This window comes from Spermophilus citellus (genome assembly GCF_964194105.1).
Source record: "Spermophilus citellus genome assembly, chromosome: 1".
In the NCBI taxonomy this organism is placed as follows: domain Eukaryota; kingdom Metazoa; phylum Chordata; class Mammalia; order Rodentia; family Sciuridae; genus Spermophilus; species Spermophilus citellus.
The window spans coordinates 60,807,816-60,828,910 of NC_138182.1; the positions used below are offsets into that span (position 1 = coordinate 60,807,816).

The window sequence follows — 21,095 nt, forward strand, 5'->3', positions numbered from 1 at the left end:
TTTTGCTACCTACTCTTCTGACAGAGAATATTCAGAATATGTAAAATTCTGAAAAAATTTAACATATAAACTTCCCCCAAAATTCAATTAATAAGTGGACAAATTAACTAAACTGAAACTTCTCAATATATAAAAAATATATAAAAAAATGTTCAATATTTTAAGCACTTAGGGAAATGCAAATGAAAACTACACTGAGATTTCATTGCATTGCAGTTTAGTATGACATCTGTCAAGAACATAAACAATAATAATAGCTGGAGAGGATGTGGAGAAAAAGGAACACTTTTGCATTATTGGTGAAATTGCAAATTTGTACAACCACTATGGAAATATTTAGGGAGTTTCTAAAAAATAGGAATATAACTACCATATGCTCCATCTATACCATGCCTCATTATTTCTCCTAAAGAATTAAAGACAAGGGGTTGGGGTTGTGGCTTGGTGGCAGAGCACTTGCCTCGCATGTGTGAGGCACTGGGTTTGATTCTCAGAACCACATACAAATAAATAAAATAAAGGTCCATTGACAACCAAAAAAAAAAATTTAAAAAAGAATTAAAGACAATATTGATACATGCATATCCATATTTTTAGCAGCAAAGTAAAAGTTGCCAAACTATGGAACCAGCCCAGGTATACGTCAATAAGTACATGGATAAAAAAAAATGATATATACAGAGAACAGAATTTTATTTAACCATAAATAAGAATCAAATTATGTTATTTGCAGAAAAACTTTGTGGAACTTGAAGACTTTATGTTTAAGAAAAATAAGGCAAAAATCAGAAAGTCACATTTCATATCTTTTCTCTCATATGTGGGATCTAGGAAATAAAAAGGAAAATGAAAAAGATGGGTGAGGAATATTATAAAAACCAAAGAGAGAGGAGAAGCTAAATGGCAAAATGGAACTGGTCAGTGATTCCTGATTCCCCCCACAACCCTGAAGGAAACAGTGAAAAAGAGCAGTTCTGAGAGGTAAGTGAAAAAAATAAATGCTCTAATATATAACATTACAAAATCTGAAAACTTGAGAGACTAGAAGATTGGTTAACAGAATAGAAAATAACCACAGAGTTCCCTAACCAGGAACCCAGACAAGTGTGGGTGAAGACCAGAGCAGCAACAGAGAGAGAAAGAGTGAGAAGAAAAGCACATTACCTCACCCACTTAACAACATTTGGAAAGAAAAGCAGACTATATTATAATGTGTAGGAGCAATGGTGTCCTGACCAAGTAGTCTCAAACCAAATTGTAAATATGAAGTCATACTATGTTCTCTAATCTGACCAGTCAACCTTCAAATCAACACACATTTTTCCACTTCCAGATATCAGCAAACTTTACCACAGGGAACACCTTTCTGTGGAATTTCTTAAGAACCCATCTAGAAATGACTTATAGAGGGATCACCACTTAGCAACAATTACTCAAATCCCCTCTCCATCACTGCAAATGAGGGGAGTAAGGAGGGGTAGACCAGCATGGGGAAGTGAGAACCCAGGACTCAGTGAACCTACTGTGAGAGCCCCACACAAAGAAGAACAACTCCAAACAGCATCCCCAGGATGCCAGGCAGAGAAGGAGCACTCCATGAAGCATCCAGTAGACCCCAGGCAGAGAAGAAGCATTCTATGCAGACTTCACAGGACCCCAGGCAGAAAAGGAGCACTCTGAATACTCTGGGCAAATTCCATGGTAGTCTGGGCAGAGACGGATCAGTTACCCACAAGTCACTGAGGCAGGAAGCAGTGTTTAGATCCAAATGGGAAGACAGTTTGGGCCACAAGCAGAGGAAAGGAAACCCCTCAGGACTGCTGCCCCTACTGAGGACTTATGCTCAGGAAAGACACAGTGCGAAATTGGCTGAGTTCTAAGAAACCTAGAGGAACTGTCCTGATTGTGGTCAGATTTTGGGGGGGCAGCACATCCAGGAGGGAAGCTTCCTAAATATCCAGCTGCATAGCCAAACTTTCTCCATGGATCATGTCAGTAGCTGGAAAAAGGCAGACTAGAAATCACCTGAGTCCCATAAAGCTTAAAGGGAAGGTGCATGGATTATGATCACAAACAGTGGGAGGTCAATCATGGGGGAAATTTGCCTAAATTCTAGGCAGTGGATTGCAATAGCCTCTAAGTTGACTAGTGGCTGGAACTGGTAAGAGTCTAGGTACTGTTTAGACACTGGCTGGACACTGCCTCAGTCACAGTAAGTAGAGGGAAACAGCACCCAACATTCACAAAATGGGGCAGAGGATAGAGAATCCAGGTGAACTAGCTGAGTCATCTGATGCAGTAGTAAGGACAATGAGCTGTGTCATCCAGGGGGAAGGACTCTGCATTACAGAACACCCATGGAGAACCCACAGCACAGGATCTGTCCTTGTAAAAGCACAGGATCTGTCCTTGCAAAAGGACAGGTCACCAGTTTTTATACCATCTTGAAAAGAATCTTGTAAAGGGCAGCAGGTACACAGTAACTCAAATCATTTACAGTAATAACCCAGAACCCTGCATCCTGTTGTTTCAGTCACAATAGAAACAACCAACAGACCCAACACTGTACCCTTCAAGCAGAGGTCCCCAATTCCTGAGCTGACAAACCAGAAACAGTTTGTCCACATCAATTAGGGGAGTGGCTCTTGTGTCCCAGCACTTCTAGAGGGATTCAAAAAAGAAAAACATGATCGATATTGTCTAAATGTCCAAAGTCCTAATGAAATCCAAACCAAGATTCAATAAGAAATGTCTTCACCTTGGCATGGCTTAGTATAAATAACTGTAATGTCAACTTTTTTCATATATATTACTATTTTGTTTAATAGTTGTTACCTTAATAGCTAAAATTGTACTTTAAACACAATTTTATTCAGCTTTTTGACTGCTGTGACTAAAGGACCCCACCAGAACAACTGTAAAGGAGGAAGGGTTTATTTTAGGGCTCATATTTTTAGGGGCTGTAGTCCATAGAAGGCCGGCTCCATTCCTTGGGGCCTGAGGTGAAGCAGAACATCATGGTTGAAGAGTGTGGCAGAGGGAAGCAACTCACATTCCTGGTCAGAAAGCAAAGAGAGAGGTCTCCACTTGTCAGATACAAATATGTAACCCAAAGCCATGCCCCAATTCCCACCTCCTCAAGCCACACTCTACCACTTCAGTTACCACTTAGTTAATCCCTATCAGGGGATTGATTCACTGATTGAGTTAAGGTTTTTGTAACCCAATCATTTCTTCTCTGAATCTTATTATACTCCAAGGCCCTAGATAAAGAACAAACCAATACCCCAATTTTAGCAGAATACAGGAAATTATTAAGATCAGAGCTGAAATTAGTGAAGTTGAGGATAAAAAAAAATTACAAAGAATCAATGCAACAAAGAGCTGATTCTTTAAAAGGATAAACAAAATTGATAACTCCTTTGCCAAACTAAGAGAGAGGGAGAGAGAGAGAGAGACACACACACAGAGAGAGAGAGAGAGAGAGAGAGAGAGAGATTTTAACAAAATTATAGATAAAAAAAGGAGAAATCACCACAGACACTACAGAAATTCAGAGGATCATTAGGAACTCTTTTGAAAATTTATACTCCAATAAGGTAGATAATCTTGAAAATACTGATAAATTCCTAGAGACATGACCTACCCAAATGAAACCATGAGGATATAAAATATTTAAAAATATCACTTTCAAATAATGAAGTTGAAGCAGCTATCAAAAGCTTTCCAAGGAAGAAAAGCCCAGAACCAGAGAGTTTCTTAGCTGAGTTCTACTGGACTTTAACACCTATCTTCTCCAAACCACTCCATCAAACAGAAAAGGAAGGAACACTGCCCAATTCATTCTATGAACTAGTATCACCCTAATATCAAAACCAGACAAAAACATATCATGGAAAGAAAACTTCAGGCCATTATTGAATAACATAGATGCAAAAGTTCTTAATAAAATACTGGCAAACCACATACAAAACACATTAAAAAGATAGGGCACCATGGTCAAGTGATTTTCATCCCAGGGATGCAAGCTTGTTTCAACATGCAGAAATAAGTAAATTTAATTTACCACAAAAATAGAGTTAAGGACAAGAATCACATGATTATATTAATAGATACAGAAAAATCATTTGACACAATATAGTACCCATATATGTTTCAAACATGAGAGAACTTCTCCCAATGTTGTGAAGGCTATATATCACAAACTATCATACTAACCAGAGAAATACTGACAGAATTTCCTCTAAAAATAGGAACAAGACAAGGATGTTGAGTCTCACCACTCTTATTCAATACATTCCTTAAAACTCCAGGCAGAGAAATCAGGCAATTGAAAGAAATTAAAGAAATAAAAATTGGAAAAGAAGAGATCATATTATCTGTTTTCTGCTGACATAATCCTGTAGTGGTAAGACCAACAATTTTTACCAGAAGACTTCTAGAGATTATAAACAAATTTAATAAATTGGAAGGATACAATATCAACAAACTTAAGTCATTTGCTTTAGTATAATGAAGTAATGAATTCACTGAAAAAAAATAGGAACACTATTTCAGTCACAATGACTTAAAAACAAAAATCCTGGGAATTAGTTTAATAAAGAAATGAAGGACCTCTATAATGGAAACAATAGAACATAAAAAAGAAGAAGACCTTAGAATATAGAAAGAGTTAACATGTTTTTAAATAGGCAGAATTAATATCACTACAATGGCCATACTATGCAAATTGATATACAGATTCTATACAATTGCCACCAAAATGCCAATTATATTGTACACAGAACTAGAAAAGATAGTGCTAAAGTTCATTTGGAAAAATAAGAGACCCAGAGTAGATCGAGAAATCACAAGCAAAAAGAGTGATGCAGTAGGCATCAAATACTGGGTTTAAAATTATACTATAGAACTATAGCAACAAAAACAGCATGGTACTGGCACAAAAACAAACCTGAAGACCAATGGAATAATATACAGTGACAAACCTACATAAATACAGTTATCTCATACTAGACACAGGTACCAAAAATATAGGTAGAAGAAAAGACAGGCTTTTTATCAAAAGATTCTGGGAAAAGTAGATATCCATATGTAGAAGAATAAAACTGGACTCCTATCTCTCATCCTGCACAAAAGTGAACTCAAATTGGATTAAAGATGTAGAAATTTGATCAGAAACTCCATAACTGCTAGAAGAAAATGTAGGTCTAACACTCTAATGTATAAGCTTAAGAAACAACTTCCTTTAAAAGACCCATAGAGAACAAGAAATAAAATTAAAAATCAACAAGTGGAATGTCATTAAATTAAAAACCTGTACAGCAAAGGAAACAATTAAGAGTGTGAAGTGAGAGATTGAAGAATGGGAGAAGATTCTTGCCACCCACTCCTTATATAGGGCATTAGTATCCAGAATATATAAAGAACTCAAAAAACTTACACACAAAAGAACCAATTAATAAACTGGCAAACGAACTAAAGAGACACTTTCCAAAAGAAGAAATACAAGTGGCCAACAAAAAAATATAAAATGTTTAATATCCATAACAATTAGGAAAATGTATGTCAAAACTACATTGAAAGTTTATTTCACTCCAGTTAGAATGGCAATTATCAAGAATACAAATAATAATAAGTGTTGGTTAGGATGTAGGAAAAAAAGGTACACTCATCCACTCTGGAAAGTAGTATAGTGATTACTTACAATAGTATATATAACCCAGCTATTCTATTTCTTGGTATATACCCAAAAGAAATAAAATGAGCATACGATATGGGTGCAGCCACATCAATGTTCATAGCAGTGCAATTCACCATAGCCAAATTATGGAACCAATCTATGCCCTTCAACAGATAAATGGATAAAGAAAATGTGATATATAAATACATGATGGAGTATTACATAACCATAAAGAAGAATTAAACTATGGCATTTGCTGGTTAATGTATAGAACTGGAGTCAACTAAACCAGTAAGGGTCATTCTAGGTGAACTGGGCTGGCACAAAATAGACATAGAAATACCTTTTTCTTTGGATTCTGTGATGGCTCCTCTGACCATCTCTACAAAGGAGGCAAGACATGCAAGAAAGAGCAAGGAGCAGGTGCTAAACCTTTTTATTGGGGAGAAGCCATTCAAAAGAGGCAAGGGGTCAGGTTTCAGGGGGTTGAGTCTAGCTTCATAAAGTCTTGCTGTCAGGAGGCTGACTGATATCTAGGAAGGCCACACCCATCTCATGTGCTGTGTGGGGATCACAGGCACAGCAAGCAAAAAATACTCACATCACTCACCCTAATAGAGGGGCAACATCTGTTCAGTACACTTTGTGTGCTCAGTGCTCATAGTTCACAGATATCCCATGGCTGGCTTCACACATCTTCACATTCTCATTCACTCAAAGCTAAGGGATGCTGGGTTCCTATGTGGCAGCTTCTGACATTTTGATAGTTAATGGATAGAACTGGAGACTAAGTGAAATAAGCCAGATACAAAAGGTTTTCTCTGACATATGGATGCTAAGGGGACTATGAAAAAAAAATATATATATATATATATACACACACACCTTTATAAAAATAAAGAAATGAACAATATCCTCAAAAAAAAAATAAAATACTTGGGAATCAACCTAACAAAAGAGGTGAAAGATTTATACAATGAAAACTACAGAACCTTAAAGAGAGAAGTAGAAGAAGATCTTAGAAGATGGAAAAATATACCCTGTTCATGGATAGGCAGAACTAACATCATCAAAATGGCGATATTACCAAAAGTTCTCTATAGGTTTAATGCAATGCCAATCAAAATCCCAACGGCATTTCTTGTAGAAATAGATAAAGCAATCATGAAATTCATATGGAAAAATAAAAGACCCAGAATAGCAAAAGCAATTCTAAACAGGAAGCGTGAATCAGGCGGTATAGCGATACCAGATTTCAAACTATATTACAGAGCAATAGTGACAAAAACAGCATGGTACTGGTACCAAAACAGACGGGTGGACCAATGGTATAAAATAGAGGACACAGAGACTAATTCACAAAGCTACAACTATCTTATATTTGATAAAGGGGCTAAAAGCATGCAATGGAGGAAGGATAGCATCTTCAACAAATGGTGTTGGGAAAACTGGAAATCCATATGCAACAAAATGAAACTGAATCCCTTTCTCTCACCATGCACAAAAGTTAACTCAAAATGGATCAAGGAGCTTGATATCAAATCAGAGACTCTGCGTCTGATAGAAGAAAAAGTTGGGTATGATCTACATATTGTGGGGTCGGGCTCCAAATTCCTTAATAGGACACCCATAGCACAAGAGTTAATAACAAGAATCAACAAATGGGACTTACTTAAACTAAAAAGTTTTTTCTCAGCAAGAGAAACAATAAGAGAGGTAAATAGGGAGCCTACATCCTGGGAACAAATTTTTACTCCTCACACTTCAGATAGAGCCCTAATATCCAGAGTATACAAAGAACTCAAAAAATTAGACAATAAGATAACAAATAACCCAATCAACAAATGGGCCAAGGACCTGAACAGACACTTCTTAGAGGAGGATATACAATCAATCAACAAGTACATGAAAAAATGCTCACCATCTCTAGCAGTCAGAGAAATGCAAATCAAAACCATCCTAAGATACCATCTCACTCCAGTAAGATTGGCAGCCACTATGAAGTCAAACAACAACAAGTGCTGGCGAGGATGTGGAGAAAAGGGTACACTTGTACATTGCTGGTGGGACTGCAAATTGGTGCGGCCAATTTGGAAAGCAGTTTGGAGATTCCTGGGAAAGCTGGGAATGGAACCACCATTTGACCCTGCTATTGCCCTTCTCGGACTATTCCCTGAAGACCTTGAAAGAGCATGCTACAGGGATACTGCCACATCGATGTTCATAGCAGCACAATTCACAATAGCTAGACTGTGGAACCAACCCAGATGCCCTTTAATAGATGAATGGATAAAAAAAATGTGGCATCTATACACAATGGAGTACTATGCAGCAATAAAAAATGACAAAATCATAGAATTTGCAGGGAAATGGATGGCACTAGAGCAGATTATGCTTAGTGAAGCTAGCCAATCCCTAAAAAATAAATACCAAATGTCTTCTTTGATATAATGAGAGCAACTATGAACAGAGCAGGGAGGAAGAGCAGGAAGAAAAGATTAACATTAAACAGAGACATGAGATGGGAGGGAAAGGGAGAGAAAAGGGAAATTGCATGGAAATGAAGGGAGACCCTCATTGCTATACAAAATTACATATAATAGGTTGTGAGGGGAATGGGAAAATAAACAAGGAGAGAAATGAATTACAGTAGATGGGGTAGAGAGAGAAGATGGGAGGGGAGGGGAGGGGGGATAGTAGGGGATAGGAAAGGTAGCAGAATACAACAATTACTAATAGGGCATTATGTAAAATTGTGGATGTATAACCGACGTGATTCTGCAATCTGCATTTGGGGTAAAATTGGGGGTTCATAACCCACTTCAATCTAATGTATGAAATATGATATGTCAAGAGCTTTGTAATGTTGTGAACAACCAATAAAAAAAATAATGATTAGGCAGTAGATGAAGGGGACTGAGTAGAAGTAGAAGGGAAAAATAATGGAAAAACAGTGAAGTGAATCTGAACTACCTTTCCCTTCTAAATTTATGAAAATACTAACAGTGAATCTCACTGTTATATATATTCATTAATTACAAATAAACAAGCAAATGTAAGAAAATAGTAAAAATATCAGTAGAGCATAGGAAGAGAACATGTGAGTGAGAGGGGGAAGGTGTGGGGAAGTACTGGGGCTGGATTGTAGCAATTAATATTCTATGAATTTATAATTATGTCAAAATAAATCTTAGTGTTATATATCAATAATATGAACCAATAAAATGGGGGGAAAATCAAATGAAGATAAGTGGAGTACAGGAAATGGACCAGGGGATGGAAGAGGGCAGGAGAGGAGGAATCCTGGGGAATAATATTGGCCAAATTATACTATTATATAGCACATGTGTACAAATATGTAACAAGGAGTCCTACCATTATGTACAACTACAATGCACCAATAAAGATATGGTTAAAAAAAGAAGAAAATAAGATTCAAAGGGCAAAAGCTTAAAGAATTTTTGTTGATGACTATGGAAGTATAAATTGTTGTGGGTAGGAAAATGACCTGATTGACTGAATTAGAGCTAAGAGCACATCCTGTGAAATAATTTGAAATAATATGTAGATTTCAGCGAATCTAACTCGTTTGAGAAATGAATTAAGCTTTCTCAATAGCTAAATAGATCCTGAATTTTATTATTTTTAATATAATCATTAAACATTAAAATCCAGAAAATTCCTAAGCATACAGAAGAGAGAACTGAGGGAATATGAAATAAAGAAAGTAAAAATAAACAGATTATAGTTAAAAATATATATTTACTATCTACCCTCATAATCATATAATACTGCCAAAAATGTTCACAATTTGGAAATTATATAGCAAAATATTTTAAATATTACTATTATAAGGAGGTAAGGAAATTAAAGTAATTATGAAAATATGTTTTATCTTCAATGATAATCTCATTTCAAATAACTTTAAACAGTATATACTTAAAAAGTGGCACATAATAAAACAAGTAGTATGTAACAAAAAATGAGTTATTAGTGATTAATTATGTTTGGCCAAATAAATGAAATGATATTAAAGTGTCAAAGAGGAATTTGGAATACATAAAAGCACATATATACTCATTTACTACAAAATGTTGTCAAACATATACAAATATAGATAAACAGCATGAAAAGTACAGAGACCAGAATGTCTATATTTATTTATCTCTATACATGTATATCAATATATATTTACCAATCTAACATGTATATAAATATTATGTATTGAACATGCGATATGGTTTATATTATTTTCCAGATTTTCTGTAGGAATATATATCCATTATGATAGGATCTCCCATAGCTAGTGTTCTGTGTAATTGTTTTGATGGATAGCTTGACATTTATTTTGAAAATAAACCTAATTATTACCTGTAAGTTGAGCAAGTATAGGATGGCCATTCAAATATCCTTTTCTAATGCATAAAAAGGAGCATACCACAGATAGTTCCACTTACATTACTAAAAAATATGCTGCTATGTTTAAATACTTTATGACATAATTCAATTATGAAGACAGTGAATGAAAAATTTAATAAAACTCAAATGCTGAATTAGAAATATTATTTTGCTTCTTGGATTTCTTCAGTAAACCAATGTAACATTGAATTAGAAAATAATTAAGAATAACATATTCATAATAGACTTTTGTAAGAAGAATAATGAGAGAAGTATTGACTTCCATTTGTCAAATTACAAATTCAGATACAGTGGTATAGTAAGTGGAAATAACTAGTAAACTAATAAAAGACTTAAAGTTTCAATATTCCTTAAGATAGATGCAATTTTATATATTAATATTATGATATTTCAAATCAGAAGGAAAATATTTAAATAATATACTAATATAATAGTTCAGGATTTTGAACTTTACACTAAAATATCAATTCTTCTCATTCTGTACAAATAAATTCTAGATAATATAAAATGCTAAATTTTATCTTAAACAACAACAAAACAAAAATAAAAATATTTGTGTATTTTGAGGGTGGAAAAAAATATTCCTAAGGAAGCTGGATCCAGAAAGAAATGCAGTAATACCATTTAGCTTTTTTGTAAGGAATAATTTTATGATTTGAGATTTTAACATAAAAACTGCTAAAAAATAACAGGCAGATTATTCATAATAAATACACTTTGCATGACAAACAAGAATATGAATACATGGAATGTATAAAATGCTTCTAATAATAATAATAGTAATAATAATAAGGAATGGACTAAAAATCAAGACAAGAAATTAACATAAGAAATAAAAATATTCTTGAGAAATGTGAATTTGTTATTAATTTAAAATCTCATTTATTTTCTTATTGATTTATTTTGGGGGTGCCTCAGCCCCAGCACTTCTTAATGTTTTAAATTTTGAGACAGAGTCTTCCTAAGTAGTTTAGGGTCTCTCTCTCTCCAAGTTGCTGAGGCTTGTATTGAACTAATGATCTTCCTGCCTCAGCCTCCTATGTAGGTGGGATTTTAGGACTGCACCACGATGCCTGGCATAAATTTATATTTTAACTACCCAGTGCAAAGGGAAATTAATATAATGAAATATTCAATAATTTCACTAAATACAAGCCATGTGTGGCAAAGAACATATTTAAATAGTGCTGATAGATGTTTAAAAATTATAGACCCACAAAGTGCAATTTATTAATATCTCAATATATAAATTAACATACAAATTGATTTCTATTTCTGCTTCTAGTATTATGTTATGCAGGCAGGGTGTGATGGAAATTATATACACAAAGAAATTATGATTATGAATGTAGTCGCAATCATTATTTATATTATTGAACACTTGTAAAAGAAATAAATGTGCATTATTATGAAAATAGCTAAATAAGCAATGGCCCATAATAGTGTTCAAGAAGAATTAGATATGTGCACTTATTTATTTAAAATAGCACCAAAGCATTTGATTAAGCATAATAGCAAATCACAAATCAACTTTACAGTAGGATTATATATTATTATTATTATTATTATTATTATTATTATCAACACAGATAAAATTTTTGAGAAAAATATATTTATAGCTATAAATACTGTTCACCATTGGTTATGGGATAGATATATCTATCTTTATATGTATCTATCTCTCCATTTAAACAGTGAGGCCAGACTTTCAGTTATCATATCCCTGTGCTTCGGTATCACCATTGACATTAACTTTTTATTATTTTTCAATTTAAACAAATAAAAATATATTTTTGTAATTTGAAAAAAAATGATTTATTTTATACACTCTTGATTGCTTGTATTAGAATATTTCAATATCTCCAATCATGTGGGAATATACAGAAACATTTCCCAACCAAATTCTCAATTTCAACATTTCTTTTATTTTTCTGAAAGCCATTTTTGTTTCATTTCCCTAAATATCTAAAACTAATTTTAAGTTATTAATAAATGTTTCTGGAAAGAATTATAAGATGGAATGGAATGAATTATTTAAATACTATCCAACAGGAACTATGACATCAAATAAAAATTTCCTATATTACTCAAATTTATCTGGAAGTGAGTACAAGTTAATCAAATTGAACTTTCTTGTTCTTGTCACACTGTCCCATAAGATTTCTCATATTTCTTATTAGGAGTATGGCAAATTAAGAAAAGAGAGAAGCAGTTTCTTTCTTTCTTTCTTTCTTTTTTTTTTTTTTTCAGCAAAGGGCTTTATGTTTTTTTCTCCTACACTAAACAACAAAATGGTGGTTTAATTAAGATGCAGGCTGAAAGTATTGCTGTGAAGGCAGAGGAAAGGTGGAGAGCTTCCAGAGAATAAAAATCATCTGTGTCCAAATCACATTTTATCCTAGAGCAAAATTATGTCCCCACTTGTTTTTGGCAGATAATCAACATTATCCACTAACTTTTGTTGCTGTAAGTGCAGCAGGTGTGCAGATGGATATCAGGGATGATTTGATGGACACAGAGTTTAGGAAGAACAGGCAGCTGCTCAGAGCCACACTCACACCAGGTGAGGACTTAAGGGGAGATAACAGTGGCTGCATGGGTTCTTCCTCCTTGGCAAAAACTGTTCTTTGGCATGGAAGACACAATTTCAATATGCTGGCTAGTGATTCGCCAGTAGGGACATATACTTAATTACAAAGGTGGGCTTTATCCAATAGATTTCTAGAATCCATGATATCAGTTTCTCAGTGGACAGATTTGTTTAGGAGACTTTGACCTCTCAGAATTACTTTAGAAATCTTCAGTTATCTTCCCTGTAATCAGCATTAAAATAGGAGGGTGCAGATGATTAACTGAAAGATGCCCTAGAAGGGGAAAAAAGAAGAAAAAAATTTAGTTACCTTTCTGTTTATAGTACTGACTTTTGCCATCTGAAAATCAAGGCAAGTTTTATGTCCTTATTCTCATTTTTAACTCATTTTTGCTTTTTGGCATGATATTTACTATATATTGTTGACACCTTTAGGTAATATTTTAAAAAGAAATATAGTGTTTATTTAGTAGAAGATTTAAAACCACAAAGATAATTAATAAAGAAATATACTAACAGGTTTTCCATAGTTAAAAATTTCCAATCAGTGTCTTTGATCACAGGCTTAGAATTTTAAAGGGTCACCTCACAAAAAAAGTAATGAATTTAAAATTTACAATTGTTAAGAAAAATAAAAACAAGGAAATGAATTATACATTAAAATAATGACAAAAGTAAAATGGGTTTCCTTAAAATTCATAGGGTATTGGTTCCAGGACCTCCAAATGATAGAAAACTCACATGTTGAAAATGACCTCAACTTTAGATTCAAGAAGTTCAATTTTGGAAGCAAAGCTCAAAAAAGGTAAACTCAAAGAACAGTATGCCTTGACATATCATAGTCAACATATGAAAACAAAAGTAAAGATAAATTCTTGAAAGAAGCTGAAAAATAATAATAGACTACATATATGGTGATAATGATTAGAATAACTGTGGATTTCAGAAAAGAGATGAGGAGAGAGTTGAATGATTATTTAAGCTTCCAAAACAAAAGTGTGGATAATTAGAATTCCATATCACTTATTTATCATCTCAGTATCTATATTGTTTCTTCAAAAATAAAGTAAAATAAGTTTAATATTAAGTAAAATAAAATAATTTATGTGTTGAAGACCTGCTCTAAAATAAATACTAAAGGAAGCTGCTACATTTGGAGAGAAAACTTGGTTCTTCAAGATCCAAGAAAGAACAAGAAAAAGTGGTATACATAAAAAGTATTCTTTCTTGAAAGGTTTTTAAATATTAATGTGACTGTCTCTATTTATAGGGTAACATGATTGTACACACAAAAATCTGATGGAATCTGCAATAAGTCTACTATAACTAACAAGTGAATTTACTAAAACTGCAAGTATTTTAGTCAGCTTTTTTGCTTATGTGACTAAAAGGCCTGCCAAGAACAATTTAGAGGAAGTTTATTTGCAGGCCTCACAGTTTCAGGCGTATCAATCCATGGATAGCCAGCTTCATTCTTCAGGGCTTGAGACGAGGCAGAATATCATGACAGAAGAGTGTGACAAAGGGAAGCAGCTTAACATGATGATCAGGCAACAGAGAGACTCCACTCCCCATATACAAAATATATACACCAAAGGCATGTCCTAAATAACCCAGTTCCTTCAGCCACAACCTACCTGCCTTCAGTTATACTCAGTTAATCCAGCCACGGATTAATTCACACATTGGGTTAAGGTTGTCATAACTCAATCTTTATCCTTTAAACTTTATTTATTGCATTGTCTCACACATGAGCTTTTGGGGGACACCTAATATCTAAACTATAACAGCAAGTAAATTATATTTTTAGTTTACATTTTTGGATGTTGCTCTTTTGGATCTTGACTTGTAGCATTTATAATAATAAAATACACTAAATATTTACACATAAAACTAACACTTATAGTAAATATATGTTGCAAAATGCAAATTATTAATGAAAGCAATTTTGAAAGTCTTAAGTTATGGGAGATATATAAAAATTTGTACATTCAAATGTATAAGTTTTGCCACATGATCCCAATTAAAATCTTATTAGTACTTTTTATCAATAATGACAAGGTATGTCTAAAATTTGTATAAATGCTCATTGGAACATTAATGGCCAAAACAAATTTAAAATATACAGTTGGAGACCTTATTCTACCTAATTTTAAGACTTATTATTAATTTATACTAATCAAGACACTGTATACTAATAAAGACTCCTAGATCAGGGGTACATAATAAAAAGTACAGAAATAGACCAGCAGATATATAGTTATATGGCAGGAACAGTGATTTCTTTCTCTGGTATTTAGTCTGCATATGAATTTCTTTTCCTGGTCTGCAATGATTTCTCTGACACACCCATTAGTGGACCTATAAAATGACATTTTTAATGTCACAGGACACCTAACTTATTTTCAGGGTTTTCTATTATTATACTATTGACTTAATGGAGCAATGTAATGGCATTTAAAAACTCAGCTGTGACACTTGCTGGGTAGCAACATATGTTAAGCTGGTGGTTTTCTTTATGTTGTATTATGCTCTAAATTAGTGATCAGTATATAGTATAATTTCTCCCATGGCCAGAGTATATATGTCATGGAACCAAAGTGTCAAATTAGGAGTGGCTTTGGTTACTAGTATCTATAATAATTCACTACAAAATGTTTGTTGTCCTGCCTTTGTAAATTTGGATTTTTCTCATTGCCAAAGACAGAATGCTGTCAGCAGTAGTCTTAGCAATTGGTAGAATTGGTACATAGAATTGGTAGAAGATTGCCCCTCAGCCACTTTAGGACTGACAGGCATGTAAAGAATTTAATATACTGGTTGGCATGATAGATCATGATTATCCAGGGGCTATACAATTGCTAATATAAAATGTGCTAATACTAAATATATCTGGATGCAGGACATTTTTTTTTATTACTCCCGAGTCCATTGGCAAATGTAAACAAGAATAAATCAACTGAATACATATAAGATAGCTAATGGCTCAGAGTTTTCTGAAATAATCATTTAGGACACTTATCCTCCCTCCAGAAAAATATGCATGACCAGTGTGATGATGGTTGAGAACAAAGAGACTATAGAAAGAGGGAGAAGAGAAGTAATCAATGATATCAATTCTGGTTATAGTACAAGCTCAAGAAAGGAGAGCTGCAATAGTTATACACTTTTATGCTGTGCTTTGATGTGTATGTATGTTAATACATTAAATAATGACTTTTCCTTTCTTTCATTCTCCACCAATTCAATGTAAGATGTGTTCAGAACAGAAACCCCTATATTTAAATATTTAAATTGGAAGAAATCCAAAGGAGATTGGAATTGAGTTGGCAATTTCTATAATCACTACCTCCATCTGAAGTCAGATCTATTCACTGCATAGAAGTTGATAACTACACTCAATAGAACTTATTTCCCTGTATAGCTCCAGGACATACACCACCAGAAAGAGGTATCTGAGTTAAATAGTGAAGATAAAAGAGAAAGTTATTTTCTTTTAGAATCAACTGTAACCAGACATCTGGGTAAATGTGAGATTCATTATATTCTTTAGCAAGTTCCTGTGAATCATCTACATCACTGTTTAGAGTGAACACATGACGGGACATCCTGAATTTATCTTTTCTGAAAATTTGTTTTTCAGAGTACATTTCCCTGACCTGTGGTGGTACTTTACCCAGCCTTTGGCAAAGAGTTTATAACTTCTTTGACTTTTACATTCCCAGATCTTCCTGTGAGTCCCTAATGTATATATTAAACTCTTGGTTTCCTCAGTACATAACTGGCTTATTTTGTTGTTGCTGTTTTTTTTTTTTTTTTTTTAATTTTTTTGCTTTTTTTTCACTGACAACTCTGACAGAGGGTGCCAAAGCAAGTCACTTAGCATGGGGCTAGTGTTCCCAAGGTAATTAACGTGTGTAGATCCCTCCTAGTTCAATTAGTGAATTTGAAAATATTCATGATGATCATTGAAAGTAATTTAAAAACAAGCAAACAAACTTTTTGATTTCGGTTGGTACCAAACCCATATGTTTTTTGGAGATTTTGATTCCAAAATTCCATTTGAAAATATGAGCTTCTGTGTTTGTTTCCAAGCAAGTTATCTGCTTAGATAGGTGAAATGGAATATGTATTCATGTAAGTCTTTTTCTGAAGGGGTAATGACTAGAAATGCTAAAAAAATATATAGGCCCTAAAAGAAGTTTAGACAGTGGAGTGATCCTGACATAAGTTTCCTATGTGCATATATGAATCTGCACATCATGTACAACCACAAGACTGGGATCCGAATTAGATTTAAGATGTATTCCATATTTGTACAAATATGTCAAAATATACTGTACTATCATGTATGACTAAATAACCAAATAAAAAAGAAGCAATATTTTTGAAGATTAAAAGAAAAATAAGTGGGTGACAAGAAAAAAACCTTAAAACTCTTTGGCTCTCATTTTGCATATTTATGAGATGAGGGAAAAAAATAACACTCATAAGAATTGAATGATAAAATATCTTGTGGGTAGATAACACAGTGCTTGTTATCAATATGCAACACATTTCATCTTACTAGGAGCAGCAAGTTGACAGGACCTAGTTTTCCATTTCTGATATTTTGTGGGAAATTCACAATCCAGATCCTGTTTTGAAGTTGTTAAGCTACTTAGGAAAATATAATCTTATATTTGTATTGACCTCACATATTTCAGAGAAATAATGATGTTCCAAATTGAAGTCTTTTCATTGAGTTATTGAAATACAGAGTAATTCCAGGCCTCTTAATGCCATCCTTTGCCTCCAAGCTGCACCCCACTCCCCAAGGCCAAATTTCCTGGAATACTCCAGTTTTGGATCATCTTCTCCTAACATAATTAGTGTCTAACTCAGTTTAAATTAAGTGTTTTCATTATCTGGCTGTAAAGCAAAGAGCCAAATGGTTTGCTCTTAGGAAAAGAGAGGAAGAAGTAAAGTAATACTGAAAAAATATGATATTTTTTGTTAGTGTATGGCCTATAGTATAACAAAAATTAAGAAAAATATTTCTAAAGATCCATTTATTTCTATCAAATAAGGTGATGGAGCCAACATAGTATTTGGCCTAAAATGGAATTATAGAGATTAGTGTGATGAAACAACATTGAGTGGTAGCTCATTGTCATTGACTGCTTATATATACCTGAAGAGCTTTCTCCTACTCTTCACTTTTGGCATTTCTATTTGATTTCTTTTCTTACTCTTCTTCCCAGGGAACACCATTGATTCTATTAGAAATCCGAAGTTCCATGTTCTGCCAAATAAGAGTGGCTAACCCATTGTTGAGAATCACGTGGGGCTTTTGTTCTTTGGGTTTGTAACCCTTTAAAAATTTGGCCCGATATGATTACATCTTGTTTTCACTCCATCCAAAAATTTAGAGCTCCAATTTTATAATTTTTCATTCCAATCAGTTTGCCCACATTCTCATGCCTCCACAAAATGGGTACAAGATCATTATTTCTATTGAGTTTTGAACCTTGGAAAAATATATTTTGTAAATTATATAAAATTTATATAAAGAAAGCCTTTTTCTTTTCTTAAACCAGGTTCTTTTATTTCTAAGTCCAATATAAGGACTTTTAAACCTTTATAGTATTAAAATGTCACTAGCAAAATTAATGATTTTTAAGAGTATACACGGTGTGAATATATTATCAAATTATATTACATGATATTATATATTACTATGGTTAATACTTCTATTGCATTTCCAAATCAATTGTATAGGGTAATTATGGACAAGGATTTAAATATAAGCTTTCAAATGGTAAATTTTATATTTTTAATTCAATTATGATAAAATCCATGTTCATCATTAAAACTTAGGACACAGTATTATGTATAAAGAGGAAAGATGTTATAATGACTCAGCCCATCCTTTAAAGATAATCAGTAATGATCATCATGGATTTTCCTTCTATTCTTTTCTCTCTGAATAAACCCTATGGTCTTTATAAGTGTTCCAAAAAGGTTCATATGTTGAAGGCTCAATCCCTAAAATAACACTATTGGTAGATGGTAGAATATCTGGGGGTTAAGCCCTGGTAGGAGATCCTTAGTGTTTTGGAGACACATCTCCATCAGTCACTCTCTTTTGTTTTGTTAATGAATTAGTTAACCAGAAGCCCTCCCACAAGAAGCCTAGGGAATGGGCCCACTCAATCAAGTATTAGACCTTACAGAACTGGGAAGTGATTAAATTAATTACCTTGCTAATAAAAATTCCTCAAGTATTTTGATATGGTAACATAAAGCTGAATAATAATAGAATATTTTAAATTTAGAACATATGGCATACACTATTTCACATTGTATTTAAATATATTATATATATGTTAAAATAATGCAAAAATTCTCCTTGCACAATTCAAAATAATTTGCAGATATATTTTAAATATATTTTGGAAATACCAGAGTTCACGTTGATATTCCCATAAGGCCCAATATTAAAGTGGATTCTAATTCTTCATGTTATATAATATCGCTAACCAGGCATATTTCTGTGAAGAAAACTTTGTTCAAATTATTCTTTTCTTTGACTTTTATCTTAAGAGGAAAATTGGTAGATTTGGGAGTATAGTTTTGTATATCAGTAAAATTGTATTTATAATTTTTCTACAAATTTGCATTCTTCTAATGTTGAGAATATCATTTTAAAAGTCTTTGCTGGGCCAGAGACTGGAGGGAGGAAGGCACAACTCAGCATGCCTCCCCAGACCCCTGAGACCAGAGGAGGAGCGCCCAACTCAGCATGCCTGCCTCACTGGATGCCGGAGACCAGAGGAGGAAAACACTATTGTACCTGTACAGAAAGTATGATAGCACTGTGGCTCCTCATCTACTGTGTGACTCTTCCAGACCGCCTCCATCTTGGTACACTGCAGTCCCTGCCATAGTTTTATTCCACTTGGTAGCCTCCACTGTTGAACAACAGACAGGGCCTGGAGGTAGCTGCCTACTGCAGCACAACACACCATAGTGCTGCATTGTTGAATAAGCCACCCAATGCCATGAAATGGACCACCCTTCCAACCTCATCTCTGAAAGCACTCGCCTCCATCTTTGGACACTGCTACTGCTATCTTGGGTAACCTCTGCTGTTACCTCTGCCATCTTTAGTTGGGACATATTCCATCTTGGGAGATTGGGGCCTGGAAGCTCAACATCAAGGTTACAGGTTTGATGCTTCTGCTGCCACCAATTAGGGCTATGGATGCTTCCATCTAGGGACAAAAACCAGGACCTGGAAGACCATCACCAAGGTCCCTGTAGGCCTAGTTACACCAGAGGTATCCCTATTATGTGAGCTAACAGACACTATCTTGCTGCAGAGGAAAAAGAGAGCCTTGCATGGGGTTGCCTCTTTCTCTTTTTTTTTCCTGCTAGCAGCCAACTTCTTTTGATTGTTCTTTCACTGTTCCTATAATCTAATACCTCTGTATTCTCACATTCTACATAATAAACATCTCATTCTACACCCTCCATTCTCTCTCTGACCACCATTAGATACTCTAAACCCTTATGCAAACCTACTGTCTATATGGTAGATGATAATTGAACAGATCATTTCTGTTTATAGTGACAAATCTGTAATTGTCTAAATAGGAGCTATTTGATTTATGGTTGCATATTTGATTTGTGTGCTGTAAACATTGATCTCACCCTTAAAAGTAAGATATTGCTAGCCTTCAGGGACACTTCAAGATTATAAATTAGAAACTCTAATACCTCAGATTTGAACTGCAAAAGAGGAAGACACCTGAACAACATGAAAAAAAAAACCAAGGGAGAAAAGTGCTTCAAACAAACCAATAATAGATTCCATTGACAGCACAGTAGATGAAATGTCAGAAAAGGAGTACAAAATGTACATAATTAAAATGATATTCAAATCAAAGAATGACATAAGACAGCAAATTCAGGCAAAAATTGACCACTCCAATAAATTCATTAGAGAGCAAATAAAGGTAGCAAAAGATTGAGATATTCTGAAACAAACAAACAAACAAAAAAACAACCAGAAACCCTTGAAATGAAGAAATCAATGAACTAAATAAAAAACTCAATAGAAAGCATTACCAACAGACTAGAACACTTGGAAGTCAGAACCTCAGACAAGGAAGACAAAATGTACAGTTTTGAAAATAAAATTGACCACACAGTGAAGATGATAACAAACCATGAACAGAACGTCCAAAAATTATGGGATAACATCAAAAGACCAAATCTAAGATTTATCAGGATAAGAGAGAGGAAGGCATGAAGTTTCAAAACAAAGCAGTGCACAGTCTCTTCAATGAAATAATATCAGAAAATTTCCCAATCATGAAGAATGAATTGGAAAACCAAATATCCAAAATTACAACAGATCTA

The 21,095-nt window shown here is 33.9% G+C and overlaps 1 long non-coding RNA gene across 1 annotated transcript in view; it reads left to right on the plus strand.

Moving 5' to 3' along the window:
* Positions 1-856: 856 nt before the first annotated feature.
* LOC308654118 overlaps positions 857-21,095 on the plus strand; it is a 33,140-nt gene continuing 12,901 nt past the window's right edge. The window contains exons 1-2 of the long non-coding RNA XR_014023176.1: positions 857-981; positions 13,392-13,494. This is a non-coding gene — a long non-coding RNA (uncharacterized lncRNA). The remainder of the gene's footprint in view (positions 982-13,391; positions 13,495-21,095) is intronic.